Source organism: Mesoplodon mirus (assembly GCF_964341445.2).
Source record: "Mesoplodon mirus genome assembly, chromosome: 3".
Taxonomy (NCBI): domain Eukaryota; kingdom Metazoa; phylum Chordata; class Mammalia; order Artiodactyla; family Ziphiidae; genus Mesoplodon; species Mesoplodon mirus.
In genome coordinates this window covers 165,412,158-165,433,105 of record NC_138978.1, presented here as the reverse complement: position 1 = coordinate 165,433,105, position 20,948 = coordinate 165,412,158, and the positions used below count along the sequence as shown (strand labels likewise).

At 45.0% G+C, this 20,948-nt stretch overlaps 1 protein-coding gene across 2 annotated transcripts in view; it reads right to left on the bottom strand.

The window, feature by feature from the left end:
• ASTN1 (astrotactin 1) overlaps positions 1 to 20,948 on the bottom strand; it is a gene marked incomplete at both ends in the record, with an annotated part of 326,987 nt that overhangs the window by 106,296 nt on the left and 199,743 nt on the right. The window lies entirely within an intron of this gene.

Sequence of the window (20,948 nt, the reverse complement as noted above, 5' to 3'; positions counted from 1 at the left end):
CACTCATTCAATCAGAAACAACTGAAATGGTATTTTTGAATAAGACTTAAATAGGGGTCTCTCTAGTGAGCATCTGGACATCACATGTACTTGAAAGTAACAAATCTATTCCTTTTCAATAGTATATATCTCTTCACTAACCCAGATGTCCAAACCCAAAATTATTTACTCCTTCAAGCAAGACGTATAAAGCCCAGCCTTGTGCAGGTACTAGATATTGTGCACATGGGGTGAACTGGGCCCTTGCTCTCATGAAACATACAGTCTCCAGTATAACCCAATCACACCAACCCAATAACCTAATTACTGAAGATTTTACTGTAGACATACCTTTGGTTTTCAAGGACTACAAAAAAGGCAGGAGAATAAATCGACATAATTATTTGGGACTAAATCTAATACTAGGAATTGACCCAGTGGTGGCCAAGGAGGATGGTGTCACCAATATAGAGTATTTGGGGAAATTTAGGGCAGTTGCCCTTGAATGACACAATGATTGCAGGACATTACTGGCGTTTAGAAGGCAGGTCTAGGAAGGCTAGAATAGGGCAGTGCCCAGAACAGCCCTGCACAACAAAAAAAGTCCCCCGTGTCCTGCAAACTTCTGAATGTCTTGCTGCACATTTATGTAGAAAAAACCTGCTTATAATTATCGGAGCCTAGATGCTAACTCCATTTACATACAAGCAACAAAGCAGCTTGTACTGTTTTAATATAAGATGAATTGTCTGGTGCATAACTACCATGTAAATTAAGAGAAGATTATACACTATTGTTTAGAAATGTTACCAAGATTTGTTCATAATTTTGGAAAATCACATCATTGTCTACAATGCTGCTCATGGTCTTTGAATCACCAATACAGCATGTCTGTTTCAGTCTAATTGCTCTTACATATATGGTGTATTGCATGTTACTTTACATATTATATTTTGGTGAATCTACATTAGATGCAAATGTCTGTCAACTTTATTATTTCTTCCACTGTAATATTGCAGAGAATTTATACATTAAAATAGTTATATCATTATAAATTATATCTTAGCATTTCTCTTTTAATTACTATTAAGACATATATATGTATTTATTTGTGTGTATTTAGATTTTATTATATATGAATTTCATTTAAGGATTATAAAAAAGGTTAAGTTTAGGGGCTTCCCTGGTGGTGCAGTGGTTGAGAGTCCGCCTGCCGATGCAGGGGACACGGGTTCGTGCCCCGGACCGGGAAGATCCCACATGCCGCGGAGCGGCTGGGCCTGTGAGCCATGGCTGCTGAGCCTGCGCGTCTGGAGCCTGTGCTCCGCAACGGGAGAGGCCACAGCAGTGAGAGGCCTGCATACCACAAAAAAAAAAAAGGTTAAGTTTATTTGTCATAAAATAGGGTGTTGGGTCTGAGAGCATTGAGAACCACCAACTTAACCCAACCAGCTAACCAATTAACTACTTGAAGGAGTTGGTAGTTCCAAGGGAAGGCCATTGGGACTCCATAAGGGAGTGGCTGGGATGAATACATTCCTTTTTTATGCTCCCTATTTATAAACACTTTATTCCTGGAATTCAATTTAGAAATACCCTGAGGCAACTAGCATTGGCTCCAAAAAGTACCCAAACACTGTACTATGAGTAACCCCTACATCAAATAAATAGCCCGTGTGTTTTTCATGTTTGTTCTGTTCTGGGGTTTGAATCTGATTTTGTTTTGCTGAACAGTGAGTGGTGGCTTGTGAGCAGCTAAAAAATATGTACTAATTCAAGAAAAAGACTAAAAATCAGGAGAAAAAAATGTCTTGTCTGATCCTAGACACCTAGAGAGGGCAATAAAAAAAGAAAAGGGAGCTGAAACTTAATCTCTCTTTTGGGCAAAATGACATTTTATTTACTATCAGTTTAATAATTTTAAATAACACACGTTTTGCCTTCAAGTCATCTCTAGTACTCAAAATGGGTGCAGTGTGTAATTAGAGTTAATTCTTGGCATGGTTCCTTGGTTGTTTGAAAATATATCTGAGGAACCAAATTTTAGGATGAGCGTTGATTACAGTGTGAACAATTAACTGCGTAGAATAACATAAATAAACCTGTATTCAAGCCATAGGTAGTGAATCAAAAAGCCCAGAAACATTGATTAAGCAAGCACACGTTGACATGTTGCTAGGTAGTCACGTCAAAGAGACTTCCTGCTCTCGAGAGGTCTGAGTGTTAAGAAAGCCAGCTCAGATGTGTGGTCTGGACTCTGCTCTAATCACTGACAGGCAGCAGGACCCAGTGGGTAGGACATGGGTTCTGGAGCCAGCCTGACTATTCGAATTCCAGCTTAGCTAGCAATTGCTGTGGGACCTTGGGCAAGTCCCTTAATCATTCTGTGTCCCCATTTCCTCATCTATGAAATGAGGCTGAGGGTAATAATTTTAATCTACCTGGCAAGGTTGTTCTAAGAAGGAACTAGTTACTATGGTTAAAGTGTTCAGACCAGTGCCTGACATTCAGTAAGTGCCACGTAAGCATTTGTTAAATAAGTTAAATGTACTAGTTGCCTGAATCCAATATAAATACTATAAAAAGGAGATTCCCAAATTTCTAATGAGGAAGAGGGGTCTTCCCCTAAGGTGCAAACACAATGCAGCACTAGGTTTTAACTCAGATCGCAAATGTACCTGTGGCAGCTAGAGAGGAGGTAACGATGAGTGTGGGAAGACAACCCCCCCACACCTCCCACCAGGGCCCACTTCACAGGGCAGGGCCGCTGCAGCACTGACATGAAATGCAGAGAGAGGGGAAGAGTACATTGTGAAATGGCAAGGGAAGGTGGAGAGTCTGCGAACCGCTTCAGCAAAGGAGGAAAAAAGAATTGACTTATTTCCTTCCCATGAGCCAGGGATGATGTGTCAGGGAGATGGGGATTCTTATTTGATTTATTTAGCAAATATTTATGGAGGGCCTATTATGTGTGAACTGTGATACAACCGGAGTTGGGATAAAGAGATTCTTGCTGTTGAAGGAATCTACAGTCTTTCTGAAGAAACATACATATGCCAGACAAATAGCAGAGGGTGAGTAAAAGGGAGGAGGAATGGGATTGTCGGAGATAAGCTAAGTGGTCGTGGCAGTGGCGGATCACTCACCCTGGGCACCGGGAGGTCCGGGTGTTGGCGGCGCATGGCAGCGTAGCAGAGGGGAGCTTGATGCAGGTGAGTGGAGAGGCCACAGGGGGCCACCTAGGAAAAGGCAGGGGCCAAGTGATGAAGAGCTGGACCTGAAAGTGCTGAAAATACTCGGAGCTGAGACCAACTGAAAGAGGAAGAGGCCTCTGCATTAGGGCTTTCTGGGTGTGAGTCCAAGTAAAAAAATGGAATTGGCCTCACCAAAAAGAGGCCCATCATTGAGGATATAGACCTATATCCAGGCTCAGATGGAAGCTGCCTTGGGGATACCTGGCAACAGGGTCTAGATGCCCTTATAATTGTCCCTCTCCTCTCTTGGCTCTATGTCTCACTCTACAGGACCATTTTTTCAAAATGGCTCATGCACATGGTGGAGACTTGGCCTCCCGCAGGCTCCAGAGGATGTCTCTATAGGCTCAGACCACGGAGAGACACTACCCCTCCTCATTAGGAGAAACTAATCCGTGGAAGAACTGCTTGATCTATCTTAGATCAGATGAGGAACCTGGACCAGTCTCTGGGACCCGGGAAGTAGAGGCATCTAAGTAGCTGGAACTCCCACTTGGTTTTCAGGACTAGAGTGGGGAGGAGGGGGAATGTCAAACAAAACAATCATTTCCACCTCAGCTTCCATCTGCTTGTAGTGGCAAGAGCATGGCCTCCATCAGGAGTGGGTGGCATTACCCAGCAGACTGGGCCAATGTTAGTTTTGTGGAAAGACCACCCATCGAGGAGCCCAAGTATGATAGTGTCAGGCCAGATGCTGGGCAGGAGATTGAACACCGCAGTTGGAAGGAAACGTCAGTCTTTGGGCTCCAACTTAGGTAACGTGGTCTTGAATATTCTCTATCTTGCTGGGGCAACCCAGTCACATGTTGGTTTAGGAAAATTAGCAGCATCAGAAGTCAGAATAGAGCTTGTTTGTTTGTTAATATCTTCAGTCTGACAAATCAACACCCTGAAGATTTTCCTCCTGTGTGGGCAGCAGATGGCCTAGATTCAGGGGCCTCACAGGCCAGCACCGGAACCATCTGGGATCCATTGCCTCGAGCAGGGACATAATCTGTGCCACAGAGGAGCCCCACTGTAATGGAAACACAGCAGCCAGCAGGACACACCTGCAAGTTGTGTATGCTCAGAGCTATTAGTAATCTCTTATTTGCCTTTTCTTTTCTGTCCCTGTCTCACACAATACCCTCAGTTTATGCAGAGTCTTCCTTAAGCACTGGCAATTTCTAAGCTTTCAGTTTCTCTCCTCAATTCTCGCTCCTCTTTCTCAAGACACATCAGCTGTCACAGTGTTGTTTCCTTTAGTTGTTGGGTTAGGCCAGAAGTTGGTTGTGGTCTTGACTTGACTTGATTTGACTGGTGGCTTGGGCATTCCCTCCACTGTGTAACCTAGACCCAACTGAGTGAGTGGAATCCTGCATGGCCAGCCTGATGGAATGATCCCTTCACACCAGCTCTCCCAGGGCAGAAAGGCACCACTTCTGCTCTGGACAAGAGTATTTTAAAATCTGCTTTTTGATTAAATGCTAGTCCCAGCTTTCCACCTAACAGTGGCACTTGGAAAGGGAATTCGGAAGTTTCTGGTCAGCATTGTCTGGTGATGGGCTTCCTTGTGGGGGACATAAGACTTATCACCTGGGGGTGAGTTGAGAAGGAAGAGATACAGATGACAGACGACAGATAGATAGATAGATAGATAGATAGGTAGATAGATATAAAATAGGTGGGGGGATAGAGTGTGAGAGAGAATACATGTACGTATGTATGTATGTATGCATGTATGTATGTGCAGACACAGTTCAGTGTAGGGAGAGAATGTTTCAGCTGGAGGCAATGATGAAAAAGGCATTTCATGATGGGCTTTCGAAAACTAGGAGCTTCTTCTGAACTCATATATTCTTCCACCCATCGCTAAAGAGATCATTTTACAAATGAAAATAATTTGTCCATAGTTAAATGAAAGCACATCCTTTTAAGCTTGCTTCTGGCCACATTAGGCTAAGCTTCTGGTGGAAGCATGGTTCCAAAGTTTCCCCCCAGCTAGTCACAATACTTTGGGGTCCGGGTACAGGATGCCATATCCATATGCAATGTGAGAGCTTTTGAGCAAATGTTCCTTTTCTTAACTAGGTAAATGCATTTGCAAGGAGAGGGCAATGAAACAAAGAGAGAATAGAGTTTCATTTTTAAAAAGCTTCTGAAAAAAGGTAGTTTGAGAGATATACAGGAGAAAAGGTAAAAGGAAAACTGGTAAAAATAACTTCTCCAGCTATGCAGTTGGCTGCAACATTCCACACCTCAATTTACCCTAATGATAAAATGAGGAGATTATTATGTGCTCCTGTCTTCACAATCAGCACGAGTTCTGGAGGAATAAGTACTGGAATGGCTGATCCCTAGGTCAACCTGTGGCTTTATCAGAAGTTAAATGATAAGAATAATGATGTCCAAAGTTTCTATAGGACACTTTAGGGCCCGAAGGCCTTGGCAGATGTTGTTTCTTTACCTGGATTTTTTTCCCTCTCATTTACTTATTTAATTTACTGTTCGTTAATTTTGGCCTAAAAATTACTTCCCAGAATAGACCTTCCCCTTGTTATAGACGTTCCCTTGTTATATATGTTATAGACGTTCCCTGCACTTTCCTTTATAGAATCTATAACTAATATGCTATATATTTAGTTAATATGTTCCCTTCATCATATATAAAGGACTCCGTCATCATCTTTGCCATATCCTCACTGTCCAGCATAGAACCATCACATAGCAGGTACTCAGGAAAGAACTAGACCACACTGCAAATGAGGTTGAGGGCTGGACAGATCTGGATTTGAGTCCTGGGTGAGGCAGTCCATTGCCTGGTAAGTCCCTCAATTTCTTTCAGTGTCTTCACCTATAAAATGTGGTTAAAATAGTACCTAGAGTTAAGCAAGCAGGTATATACTTTACACAGTGCCTGCCACACAGAACAAACTCAACAAATATTAGTTATTGTCCATTATAATTAACATTCCCATTTGGTAAATAGAAATGCATTTCTAACTTTACATTTTAAAACTAAATCGTGATGACAGGCTGTATTTTACAAACTTGTGTTATCTTTAAGCGTGTAAATATGTAGAGAAAAATTAAATATTGGTGTGATTTTATTCATTATTTACTGTCTATTAATAGGTAAACAAATTCATTTAGAAGTTTTTATGCAGAAAAGTAACATATTTGTCAGTAACTAGCAAAGCAGCCAGGAATGTGACTCTGGAGCCAGACTCAGTAGGTTTAAAACCTGGCTCTGCCACTTACTAACCCCGTGTCCTTGGTTAAGGTCATTAATTCTGCCATCAGACTATCCTATCCATTTCCTCCTTTTGCTCCAGTCATGTCAACACCACCCTGCCCCCATCTACCCTCCACAGTTCAGAGCGTGGCTCACTTCATAATTTTTGGTGACTTCAGTAGCCACTAAGATGATCCTTTCAATTCTCAAACCACTCATTTCCTTGACTTTTCTCCTCAAATGATCCTGTCCCCACCCTCACTCCCATGCTCATAGACTAGATTACCAATATCTGCAACCCTTTCTTGGCCACAGTTTCAAGAATCCCAATATCTGACTGTCACCTCCTACCCTCCCAGTTCATTCCTCCTAAAGCCACAGAATATTTTCTATCCACCTGAGCCTTAAAATCCATTCATCCAACCACCGTTTTATCGACCCTCACCCACCTCACGCACCTGCTTCCCTCTTTACTCAAATTAAATTCTGTGATCCATTATTGTAATCACCCTTTCATGTAACCTCAACTCTCTTGCCCTTCATTGCTTCATCATACTTGTCTGAAACACTCTGACACTGGTTAAACTCGATGACCCCGTGGCTCCATTTCTGTGTTTGCACACATGAATGCTATTGGCAACCACACGGATTGGTCTCCCTTTAAATCCGACACCACTGACCTCAAGTGGGCTCTGCATACTGCCTACCTATAAGACTACATTTTCCTTGTCTGTTGTCTCTCCCACTCTCAAGATCATTATCTCATAGCTTCTTCTTTCTCACACCTCCAACACCTCCTCCCCCATCCTTGCCCTCAGCTAATGATCTGCTTCCTACATAATTGAGAAAACAGAGGCAGTCAGATTAAAAGCTGTCCTCACAATAGCCATCCTCCTACCTGCTCCTGTGCCCAGTACTTGGCCCTCCTTCCAGTAATTAGGCAAGAACAGTTTGTGCTCCTGTCTGGAATACGTCCATTCTAACTCACACTTTGACAACTACAGGCAATGGGATATAAGGAGAGGAGTTCTAGATGGAAGTTACAAGTTCAAATCCCCTTCTGCTATTATGACCTCAAACAAGTAAGACTGCCCAAGAGCCTCTGTTTCTCCATATGCAGAATGGGAATCATGAGCTACAGCATACTTCACACAAACTTTATACTGCTGAACAAAGTGTGTGTAAATAAATTTTAGATACTTCATATCTTTGATTTTTCATTTTTTTAATCAACTTTATTTTTGCAGTTTTGCTCTATGTTTTGTGTATGTGTGCTTGTGTGTGCTTAACATGTTATCTCATTTAAAGACAGAACAGTGAAAAACTAACACAGTCCCTGTCTCTCTGTGGCTCAGTTTTCTCACCTACAAAATGGGATAATAGTACCCACCTCATCAGCTACACAGGATTAAATGATCTAATATCTGCAAAAACTAATAACCTTGGATATAGTAAGTCCTGAATAAATTTGGTTGTCATTATACACATATTATTTGGAATGCTGGTTCTAAATCTTGAAAAGGGTTTTGCTCAAAGAAATTTTAGAAGTATATAAAATGATCTTGAAAATGACAGTAATAAACAAATGTTGTAACTTTTCCCCCCAAGTTTGGAATTCAGGGATACAACCTTGGCCCCCCAAAGTGGCAATGAAGACAAATACACACATTATGATGGTTAATTTTATGTGTCAACTTGACTGGGCCACAGGGTCAGTCTAGATATTTGGTCAAACATTATTCTGGGTAAGTCTATGAGGGCGTTTGAATGAGATTAAGATTTAAATTGGTAGACTGAGTAAAGCAGATTGCCCTCCCTAACGTGGGTGGGTCACATTCAATCAGTTGAAGACCTGAATAGAATAGGACGGCTCACCCTCCCCTGAGTAAGAGAGAATTCTTCCTGCCTGATGGTCTTCAAACTGAGACATCCACTTTTTCTGCCTTTGGACTCAAACTTAAACACTGACTTTTCTTGGGTCTTGAGCCTGCCGGCCTTCAAACTGGAGCTACATCATCAATTCTCCTGAGTCTCAGGCCTCTGGACTCATACCCAGCTACACAACTGGGTCTCCTGGGTCTCCTGCTTGCTGACTGCAGATTTTGGGACTTGTCAGCTTCCATAATTGCATGAGTCAGTTCCTTAAAATACATCTTTCTTCATATTCTACATCCTGTTGGTTTTGTTTCTCTGTAGAATGCTAATACACTGACATACACACGTGTACATACAAATACAGAATCCACACTTAACCTTTTTGTCAACACGAAGCATGTCAGAGAATGAGAGCAGTGAGGAAACATAGGCATGGACCCAATTTAGGAAGGACACATTGTTACCTTGATCCCTGTCACCTGTCTTATGGGCAGAAAAGATAAGTGCCTGCTTCGGTAGACTCAAGGGGCATCCTAGAGGGCAGAGTCCATCTGTCCTTAGATGGGAAAGCTGGCCCAGGAACTTGCAGTTTCCCTATATATTCTGGGATCAAGGATTATATAAAGCAGAAGGAAGAAATCTCGAGTGGGTCAGAAAAAGCTGGAAAGAGTAGCTGCCATTCACTGACCATTGACCATGTGCCAGGCAGTCACATGCTCAGTGCCACACACACACTGGCACACCCTTTCACTACCACCTGGAGAGCCACACAACTGTACAGTTATTATCCTCAGGTTGCAAAGGTAAACAAAGGTTTAGCATGGTTAAGTCAGTTGTCTAAGGTCACTCAACCAGCAAGAGCACTGGTGAGTGTTATCATGGATCACAGAGCCCATACTTTGCGCTACACCTTGCCTCCCTACACCTTGTATTAAAGTCACCTGTTTATCTGTCTTCCTCTTTAAATGTCCTTGCACTGACATAGCTACTGAATCTACTTTATCCCTGCATCTCTCGTAAGTGCTATCTAGCAGAATGGTTCTCAAAGGTTGGGGTACATTAGATTCACACCACACGTGGGCATAATAGTTCTCAAACTTTAGTTGCTCTCATCCACCTATCTAGGATGCGGCCAAGCATCAGTATTTTTTAAGTTAGGCAGCTGATTCTAAAGCTCACAATATGTTGAGAATTGCCGACCTAACATATGTCCACTCACACCCTCAGGCAGTCTTTATGGATGAGTTTGGTCTTCTATACAATATGATTGCCATAAAAATGGAAATTACAATCTAGCCTAAGGATTCACTGGAACCCATTTTTTTAATTTCTGAATAATAATGAGGGACGAAGCATATTGAGTTCCCTTCTGTCCCCTTTATTGATGAATTAAGATATCCCAAATTTCATTATAATTATATAAGATGTGCATTTTTTATTGTCAGTCATTTTGATTTTAGTGGATCATTTTCATTAATAAAACAGTATTATACAGAATTGAGATTTTCATGTTTATAAATGCATCCACAGGTACAGATGTACCCCCATACATACATACATATATACATACAAGTGTCTGTGTACATGCCACACACACGCACACACACACACACACTCATTCACAAACTCACACACATTGCCATAGCTACTGCAACATTTCCTTTGGGGGCTGGGGGAGGGGTGGGCAGGTGGCTGGTAGGACTCACAATTACTCTCTGCCACCTCTCTTAACCCCGCGGCAGCTGCTGTGGACACTGAAAGCAGTTCTGCAGAATAGCCACTGACAGCAGGGTCCCTTGCAGACAGACACCTCTGTGCCTTTAGTAGTTCACGTAAATCACCCCAGAAAAGCCTCACTGTGGCTCAGATTTTGTGGGTGGGCTCTGGAGTCAGATCTCCCTTTGAGTCCAAGGTCTGGATTTGAGTTCCTTGCCAGCTGTGTGAAACTGACCAGATATTTAACCTTTCCAAGTCTCTCTGTCTTTTCCTGTGAAATGGTCATAATAATAACTGCCTGTTACTTACAGGATGACAGAAGAATAAATGAATGAATAAATACAGTTCCAGGACAATGATTGACAACAGTTGTTACTTTCTAAATGTAAGTTTCCTTCCCCCATTTTTCTCTGGACTCTGCATCTAAAGGCTCAGTTGATTTTCACCCAGGGCTAGTGCGCCAGGGTCTTCAATCCTCCTGAAAGCTTGTTAGTCTCACTCACTCCTGTCCATGGGCAAAGCCTGTACCAGGTATCCCTGGACACCCATCTTTGCTCACAAATGAACAGGACGCGAGCTTAGTGACGGATCTGTGCAAATCCATCCCTGCACAAGAAAAACAGCTCAACACCTATTCACTGCTGAGTGTGCCCTCCCCGTAAAAGGAGGGTGCAAACCTGGGACTCCCTCCTCCCCCAAAGACGCACCCCTTCAATTCCAGCGAGAAGGTAGGAGAGTGCACAGCACTAACACAAGAGGAGAGTGACAGATGAGAGGCAGAGGATGTGCAGGAGAAGAGACAGCTTCCTCCATTTCTATGATTTTATGTGAGGGGAAATTGACAATGTAAACAAACCAGGGAACCAGGAGAGAATCACAATATCCACCAAGGACTTGTATTTAGTATGAGTGCTTTTTACCCTTTCCCCAAAGTCCTTTCCTATCTACTAAGTTGTTTCCATTCAACATGTTATTTAGCAAGTTCACTATTAATTCAATCCCTCATTCATTTATTTATTTACTTGAAAAATATTATTGCGCTGCTAAACACTGTCAAGGGACATAGAAATGATTAATACACATTCTCTGCCATCAAGGACTTCATTAAAGTAGTGAGTCATTCCTCAAGCAGTTATTCTGCACCTCTGATGAGCCAGATGCAATGGAGAGTGCTGGGACACAGGGATGAAAGGCAGGTCCCTGTCTGGGATCATGGCCTAATGGCATAAGAATGATAAGTAAACAATTCGTGGCATTTGGTTTGTCAGTTTTTATGATAAAGCAAGTAAGAACCATTATTTATTGTACCTTTACTAGTACTCAATGAGTCAAGTGTTTTACATTTATTATTTTACTTAGTTCTCATAAAAACCCTGAGGCGTAGGCATTATAGTATTCCCATTTGACAGATGGGGAGAGTGAGGAGAAAGTTAAATAACACTTGGCAGAGTCCAAGCTCCAGCCTAGCGCTCTCAGACGCCAAAGCCCTTGCCACGACCTCAGTGAGTATCATCCTCCCTGGTGCTGCAGAGGACAAAGGAGAGTCGCTGAGCTGCACTGGCTGGAAGGGTTAATGGGATGAGGACACATCTGAACTCCAAGGCAGAGATGAGGAGGTAGGATGGAAAAGGCTGAGTTTTAACTGTGAGCATCTGGCGAGATGTGGAGTAGGTAGCTAGACAAGCAGGGCTGGTATTTTAAAAAGAGGGAAGTACACAGGGAGAATAGGAATGAAAACAGAGGCGTGGGAGGAGGAGAGATAGTAATAACGGGATGATTGATCAATCATTTACTATCCCCGTTTACCTCTATTTCACAGATAAGATCACTGAAGCTCAGAGAGGTTACATTGCCCAAAATGACACAGAAGATAGATGAAGTAGGATCACTCATTCATTCATTCATTCATCCATTTATTCAGCACATAGGTACTCAGCAGCCGGGACGGGCCAAGTTCTGTGTTCTGGGGATACAGAGGTGAACAAAAGTGAAGATGGATCTGCGTCATGCGTTCACACTAATGAATATACAATCATTAGTGATGTGAGTGCTCCGAAGAAAGGAGTGTGGTCCTTGGGTGTTTATGGTCAAGGACAGCCTGTCTGAGAAGGTGAGGGTTAAGCCCTGGGTGAGGCGATCTTTACATACAAACCTGATCCTGTCATTCTCCTCCTTTAAATTCCTGTCCTGCCCTCAAAGCTCCCCTGCATGACCTGATCCCTGCCTACCTCACCAACTTCATGCACAGCCTCTCTCCCTGCTTGCTGTGCCAGAGTCATGAGCCTGACAGTTCCTACAGGGGGCCAGGGCTTTTTTCTTCCCCAGGACCAACCAGGATATGCTAGCCCTACAAAGCCTTACTCCTCATTCTGATCTGGCTGGTGCTTTCTCATCTCTTAGTTTCAACTGAAACACAGCTTCAGAGACCTCAGATTTTAAGTTACCCATCTCCTCCCCTCACTTTAGTCATACTTGGTTAACCCTTTCTTTTCCTTCCCTGGACTTTTCACAACATGTAAGTACTTTGTGATGTTTTTCTTGTTTGTTCTAATGCCTTCCTCATTAGAGTGTTTACCCCTTGAGGGCAGGAGCCCTGTGAGTCTTTTCCTCATGGTATCTGCAACTCTTAGCAGAACCCAACAGACAGTAAACCCTCAAGTGAAAAAACTTTAATGAACGATTTTGGTAATTATAAATAAGCAAGCGTGTTGGGGGGGCGGGGGGCATGTGTCTGTGTGTGGAAGAGAGGAATAGAAAGAGAGATTGCTAAGCTGAGTTTAAAGTTTCAAGGTAATAATTCTAACACTAGCATCAAGTCTTCATGAAGAAATTAACTGACAATAAAAGCAAAGATAAACTATGTTGATATTTTCCTTATGAAATTTAGGTAGTGAAAGTAAATGAGAAAAATCATAGGGAGAGATAATAGAGTCAAGGGATCATTTGACATTTGAATAAGGGATAGAAGGTGTCTGGGTATAACAGTATATGCAAGAAATAGTGATCTCGGGAGCAAGGCTGTCTAGAAAGTAAGAAGAGCTGGAATGACGAAGTAAGGTGGGGAATTTAGCTTTGGCACTGAGAAGAACACATCCATTTCAAAGACAGGAGTGAGAAAGGGTAAAGATGAGGAGAGACTGAAAGTAAGATGGAAGGAAGGAAAGGGAGTCTGTGTCACACGGCTTAAGTTAGGGCTGAGGTTTTGGGCTGAGGGCCAGGGGTCAGGACAGGACTGGGTACTTGAGGAGAGTGAAAAGGTTTCTGGCCCATGACAAGAGATGGGAAGGAAGATTGTGATGCTGCTGTGAGTCCCTGGTTGGAATTACAGAAAGAATACCCATGAGCAGGTTTCTACGGGATTCTCCTTAGCTCTAGGAAGCCCCAGAGCAGCAGGGAAGCAAATGGAAAGCTCTCATAAAGGTTGGAAGGGGCCAGGGAGAAGTGGCAGAAAATAAAAAGGACAAGGATTTGGGGGTGACTAAGAATGTATTTTTATAAATGGCTTTGCATGGCATCCAGGCTGGCTGGAGCCAGGCAAGAGACAATGGATTTGATGGATTTTGAAAAATGAAGTCAAAGAGTGGGGCAAAGAGTGGGGAGGCTGCAGGGGGCAAGGAGAAGCTGGGAGGCTGTGGCGAGCTTCAGAGCTCAAAAGCTTCATGCCTGGATGCTTTTCAAATATAATGCCATCAAGGAGTGGCCTTGCTGGTAATCCCCTAACGTAGAGAAGAATTAGAAGAAACTGAGACGTCTGTTATAAGGACAATTAACATACACGTTTCTTTGTTCATGCAGTCAGCCAACAATTACTAAGGGTTTACTAGGTGTCAAATACCACACTCATCGTTGGGGAAATAAAGTCAAGTAAGACACAGCCCTTTTCCAAAAGGACCCATGGCCTAATGAAAGAACCAGATAAATCAATGGATTATTATCATACTTGGTGGTATGGGTGCAATTGTGTCCCCCACAAAAGTTATGTTAAAGCCCTAAGCCTCAGTTCTTCAAAATGTGACCTTATTTGGAAACGGGTCCTTGCAGATGTAATTAGTTAACATGAGGTCATACTGGAGTAAAGTGGGTCCCTACTCCATTAAGACGGATGTTTTTATAAGAAGGTGACCCGGTGAAGACACAGACACACAGAGAGGACACCATGTAAAGAGAGAGGCAGAGATTGGAGTGACGCAGTTGCACGTCGAGGAACATCTGTGGCTACTAGAAGCTGGAAGAGGCAAGCAAGGGATCTTCAGAGGAAGCATGACCCTGCCAACACCTTGATTTCAGACTTCTGGCCTCCACAACTATGAGACAGTACCTTTCTGCTGCTTTGAGCCACCCAGTTTGGGGCATTTTATATGGCGGCCCTAGGAAACACACGCACTTCTCTCAGAAAAATGTACTCAACGGAGGGATATTTGGGGTGTTATGGATCCACAGGGGAAAGGTATCCATACCTGGGGCCCAAAGAATGATTTTCAGAGAAGGTGGAAGAAACCCAATTTTGAAGGATCAATATGAATTGATTTGACAAAAATGTGGGGAAGGAAATGCAGTCCACAGGGAGAGAAAGTCCTGCCTTCTGTCACAGAGATTAGCACAGTAGGTGGATCTCTTCCCCCAGAGCCCAGCAGCCAGGAGACAAGCACTGGAGATGAGGCCAGAGGTCAGGGCAGAACAGAGCCCGATAGGGAAGAATTTGGAATTTTATCCTGAAAGGTAACGGAGCGCTGCTGAAGGAATTGAAGCAGGAGAGGCAGGAAGAGTGGTTAGCAGGCTCAGGGAGTAATCCCCATGAGAAAGGAGAAGGGCCAGAAAGAAGGAAGCAGTCAGAGGAGAGGGGACAGTTCTAAGTGAGATTAAGAAAATAGAAATTAACAGGACACACAGAGTGAGTGGGTGTGAGGATGAGGAAGAGAGAGGAAGGGAGAATGAAACCCAGATTTCCGGCTTCAGCAGCCAAGAGGTGGCAGCTCCATTCACTGTGCTGGGGCATCTAAAAGAGGAAAAAGTTTACATTAAGAGCTCAGTTTGAGATACACTGACTTTGAATTGTTCAAGCTGGGTAGGAATGAGGTCCTGAGAGGCAAAAAGGTGAAGATCCGTCCTGTTTTGCTGTGCCAAATAAAAAGAGTCTTGAGAAGTAGGAAGTTAGGAGGTAACTGGAAGGTCAGGTTAGCAGAAGGATGGAAGTGGCCTGAGTGCACAGAATTCAATTTCAGTTGAACCTTGAACAGCGTGGGTGTTAGGGATGCTGACACTGCCCCCGCTCCAGGCCCTCTGTATCTGTGGCTCCTCCACGAGCTGCATCGTATAGTACCGTGGTACCTACTGTCGAAAAAAACTGGGGTATAAATGGACTTGCACAGTTCAAACCTATGTTGTTCAAGAGTCCACTGTATAAAAGGACTTATAGTGCCCCAAAGAAGTGCGAGGCAGAGGCTCTGCACATTTCCTTCTCCAGGGGACTGGCCAATGCACAGAAAAGTCCTTTAAGTTACGTAGGGTTGGTAATTAATTGATTTCTGTGAGGAAGAAATAAAAGGAAGACAGAAAACAAGATTCCCAAACCTTGGCTTTATCAACTGCACCTACTCTGGGAAGTAACGAAGGCCACGCAAACCTCAGGGTGAATACTTCAACGATCCCACTCAGTGATTGTTGACCAGCCTGCACCTAGCACAACAATTATTCCCAACCTTCAGTGTGCATCAGAACCCCCTGGCGGGCTCACCAAAATGCAAACTGCTGGACCACACCTCAGAGTTTCCGATTCAGTAGGGTGGGCTGTCTGGGGTGGGCTGTCGAATGCACATTTCTAACAAGTTCACAGGTGATACTGACGCTGCTGGTCTGGGAATCACATTTTGAAACCTTGTACTAGTGGTATGAACCCTCACTGGATATCAAAATCACCTGGGAGCTTTTAAACTATACCGAGGCCAGGTTCAACCCCCTGAGATGTCTGATTTCATGGGTTTGATATGGGGCATGGCCATGGGAGTGTTTTAATAGACTCAACAAGATTCTAATGTGCAGCCTGGGTAAGAGAACAATAGTCCTGCTTTTTTCCTGACACAGAGATAGACACCCAGGCACACAGAGTTAGAAGATCTGGCCCAGGTCATAGGAGTTCATAGTCCAGAGGGAGAAGCATATACATGCACATTTTTATGTAATGTAAGAGAAGTGAGTAATGGGGGTTCAGAAAAGTACAATGCGAAGCTGAGGGGTAGAAAGGGAAAGCCACAGAGTTGATGATTGAGGTGGGACTTGGAAAGGGAGACTGGAAAAGAGAAGAGGTTTGACTTTCCAGGTAGGCCACTGGGGAGGCGGAGGGCAGTGGTGATGCTGCAGTGGATGAAGTTGGATGGTGACTGAGGGGGCGTTCCAGTGCAGGAAGGGGAGAGCGCCTAAGAATGTGGTTTGTTTGGATAATGCAAGTGGTTCATGGGGCAGATGCACAAGGGCCACGGAAGTTAAGGCCTGGGATGAGGCTTTAACTGGGCTGGGCTGGTAGGTGGCAGGTCAGGAAGCGGTACGCATGCCAGGCTGAGGCTCTGGGTCGTCCAGGGTCATGGGGAGCATCTGAAGAACTCCCTGCAGTGGCCCTGGCTTTCTCACTGGGCTCCCTTGCTGGGCTCATAGTTACGGCCTCCCACTGAAAATCGTGACAACTCCTCAAATTTTCTTGTTATTTTCCACGTAAAAGACAGATAGGAAAAAGCAATTCAGCTCCTCAGCCTTGTTAGACTCACAGTAGATTTCGAACCCCTTTACTTACTTATGGACCTATTTTTCCCAAGTGTTCTTTTTCCCTGGTATATTTGTAAACACCATTTTTATTCCTCTTAATCCTTTTGGCAGCATTAACTCATTCTGTACTCACTGCACTTATCTTTCCTAAGAAAAATGTTCATAGACATGGTTCAAATTCAGATTTTTTTTTTTCTTTGCTGTTCTCTCTCAAAACTTTTTCTGATTTGGGGTTTGAGGATGTTTTCTCTCACAGACCAGGTTTGCTGAAGGCAGCTCACTCATCAGCTCAAGACATGTTCTCTGCCTTTTGCACCTCAGTGCCCTTGTGCTGCACACATGGGCCTCTTTCTCTCTCTCTCTCAAAGCCTTCAAAGTATTCACACTGACCTTGGCCTTGGGCATAGTGGTCAAGCAGCCTCAGGCCTCTGGACTCGCAAAAGGTTTCCGATCCCCATGGCTGTCCCTCCTGCCTCTCCCACCAGCCTCAAATGCACTCCTACAAATGACAGCTGCTGGGCCTGCCACTCTCGGATTGTGCTGCTGTAGAATGTTCCAGCTGGAACCTAATCCATACTGTCAAGCCCACTGCAAGTGGAGACTTCAGGAAGTCCGGTGATTGTAAGGGCCCAGTCAGAGGCCAGAGAGGGAAAGACAGCAGCAGAGGCTGTCCTCCTTACTCATTGATACCATGAAAGCTCTGCTATTTCTTGGCTCTTTTAGCATTCTCCAAGATGGGGCCTTTATTCTCCCTCCACACTGCTGGTCCAGGTGCCAGGAACAAAGGCCAGGCTCAGTGATTGCTCCGTGCAGGCAGCAAGGAGAAAGGAGTGCTCGAAAGTGCCCTTCTGCAGCGTTTGGCTTTTGATTTCCTCTCCCTCCAATTTAAGTGATGGGGGATGGTCAACACTACTCTGGGGAGAAGGAAATGGGAGGACTTCACCTCCATTAAGACCATCCAGAAATGAAAATCATTGCCTGGTAGGTGGTGAGGTCACCATCACACTGAAGACCGAGAGGCCAGATCCTTTGGGAAATGTTGTCGAGATGATTACAGCCTCCAGGGAAAGGCTGGGCTTGAGGAGATCATAAACTCATAGGACTTTGAGACCACATCCCTCACTGCAAAGCCACTACCATGCATCCATGAGCCATTGTGAGCCTCGGCTCCCAAATTTCAGAGATTTCAGAGGATTTTGAGATGGTGTTAAGCATTCAACATTTTTCTTATTTGAATTAAATAAAATCTGCTTCCTTCTCATCTGTACCTGTTAGTCTTGGGTCGGTCTTTCTGGGGCAAAACAGCACCAGCCTAACTTTCCTGCTGCAGCTGCCACCATGTCCTCCCTTCGCTTCTCCTGCCCTGGACTGAACACCTCCGGGCGCTTTACCCAGCCTACCAACTGGCTGACCAGCCTCTGGTCACACTCATCTGACACTGTTCAGGCTGCCACTGAGCTGCCTAGACCTAAACCTTGAAATCTATGATTGACCAAGCCAGGGTACCATAGAGCAGGATTCACACATGCCTCCACCCACCCCAAACACTTGCCTGGACACCCTGATCGCACTGACCGTGCAAAACCACCCTGACATGGCGCAGGTAAGAGCTCTCACTCCCCATGAGTTTGGCACCTGGGGCAGATGCCGATGAGGACACCCACATTCTCACTACTATGCCACTGCTGTTGAGGATGCTCTGGGGCACCACCCATATGCTTCTTCCTTCAGGACCCAGGCACTCATGCCCTAGGCATGCGAGTGTGGCTGCAGATGGACCTCAGCTGAGACCCTCTCTGGGAAGCTGCTTTGCCTAATGCAGGCCTCCCTCTTCAGGGCAGCCCACATCCAGTGACCGGTCCGTGTGGAGGGGGCAAAGCCCCGATCCCCTTGCCTCAATTTGGGACACCTCTGAAGGGCTGTCCCAGCTCCAGAGCTCCCCTGGGACGGGCCGAGGCCTCCGTTGTCACTGCCAGGCAGATGACCTTCTCCCTCTGCCCAATCCGCTTCTCTCACTGCCTCCGAGTTGCTGCTCCCGAGGAGAACTCCCCCAGCATGCAAATCCTGCCCCGGAGTCTGCATGGGGGAAAGCTGACCTGCTACAGGCTGCACACCCCTCCCCTCCACCCGGGCCTCAAGTCCAGCTTGCAGGCACTGGTGAGAAAGGACCTTTGTGCCCTCGCCTTCTGTAAGGTCTCATCTTCTGCCTCAAGTCTAGGGACTTTGGTGCTCTGAACACCTGTCCAGCCGAGAGAAATCACCTGCTCTGTGTGCACAACAGGCCCTCTCTCACTTTCCCCTCTGAGGGGGAAAACAAGGCCTAGATGGCATGAAAAGTGACTTTTCCTGGGGCAAGGACATCTCAGAAAGCAAGACCCAGAGCCCCGCTCCCTCAGCCTGCAGAATCCTGTCCGCTTTCCCCACTGTTCTGCAGCGCTGCTCCACCCCGGGCTGCCTGCTGCCCCTGCTTCCTCACGCTTCTCTCCTCACACCCCGCCCTCATTTCCCCCGCTCCCAGTTCTCAAGATCACCGCAGCCTCTCGCGTCTGCTGTGTGTTCCTGCTCTTGACCGTCACACACCCCTGATACACTTTGGCAGTTATAAAGGAACTGTAGCTGATCTACCAAGGAGTCTGGCCTGGATGGAGAGGAGGAGAAGGCCCTTCGGCCATTAGGATGGCAGGATCCTGCTTTCATTACTGCCCTGTGCTGCTTGTTGATACCCGGCAGCTCCCTGGGACCAGCCCAAAGCCAAGGAAGCAGCTTGTGAGCGTTGATTTCTTCCGTGCACCTCATTCCTGTGCCCAAAGTTCCAGGTGCCAAGAAACCCTCTATCTGGACAGGTACTGACCACTCATCCACCCACCTGTCCTGTTGGGGTGCAGTATACAACCCCTGTCCTCCATGAGCTGGGCTAATTTACTTCCATACTGCTATCTTGAGACCTAGCGATTTTATTGCCACCCTCTCTCCAACACACACACACACACGGGTTTTTTTTTTTTTTTTCTTTTCATGTAGGTCATCTTCTGAATAAAAGAGGATCGACCATGCCTGAGGGAGACAGCATTTTCTGTTCTCACCGCAGAGGTGGACCACCCAACACTCACCCTGGCATCCCTGATACACTCAGCCCGTGAGCAGAGAGTACTGGATGGCAAATTCCAGAGGCCGCAGTGGAGATCGGGTTCCCAGCACTGCCCCGAAGCTGATGCTCAAACTTGCCCTTTTGTCCCTAGAAGGATTGTCTTCCCTTATACACGGCTTCCAGCTTATTTCATTTTCCCAGACTCATCTCCCACCCATTTGTCTTCACAATGTCTGCACTCTCCATAGACAGAATAACCAGGAAGACAGAACAGTTGCTAGGTACAAACAAGAAATAAAGACGATGCCGAACCACAGGAAAGGTGTTGTGATCACTTCATAAGAGTGAACACGAATTCACTGCTTTAAAAATGTGGTAGAATGATAAACAATATTAACACCCAGACAAAGGCAACCATGGCCACTTTGAGAGTTCAAACCATGTGTATAATGCCTGACTCAGGGACATTTCTATGTGTGCAGTGTATGGTGGCGGGGAGGAAGAGGGTAGCTGGGGGTAACACCTTAAAGGTGCAGAGATACCTGAAGAGATTCCCCAGCTGTTTGAGGTTAGAGTGAAGTAAAAATAGTTTGGAAGTGGGGAGAAGGCAATAGTTCAAAATGCCTATTTTCTAGCCACTTCCATGTCCACTAAGCTATCAGGACAGACCCATTATTTGTTGTGTCACTCAGTATAGTCTCATGGTTAAGCACGTGAATCCAGGAGCCAGACCACCCGAGTTCAAAACGGGCTTGCCACTTATTAGCTGGGTGACCTTGAAAAAATCACTTTACTCTGATCTAATTTCCTCATATGTAAAACGATAGTAACTATATTCCCCCTACAAGAGACTAATGATAAAATAGTACCCACCTCACAGGATTGTTGAAAAGATTAAATGAATTAATACATGGAAAGTACTTACAGTGGCAGGCACATGGCAAGCACAATGTAAGGGTTTGCTGTAACTATCATCATCATCCTTACCTGTTGTAACTACCTGTTAAACTGTCTCCAATACTGCTGGCTTCACCATAATCTAATGGGGGGAGGTGTTGACCCCTTT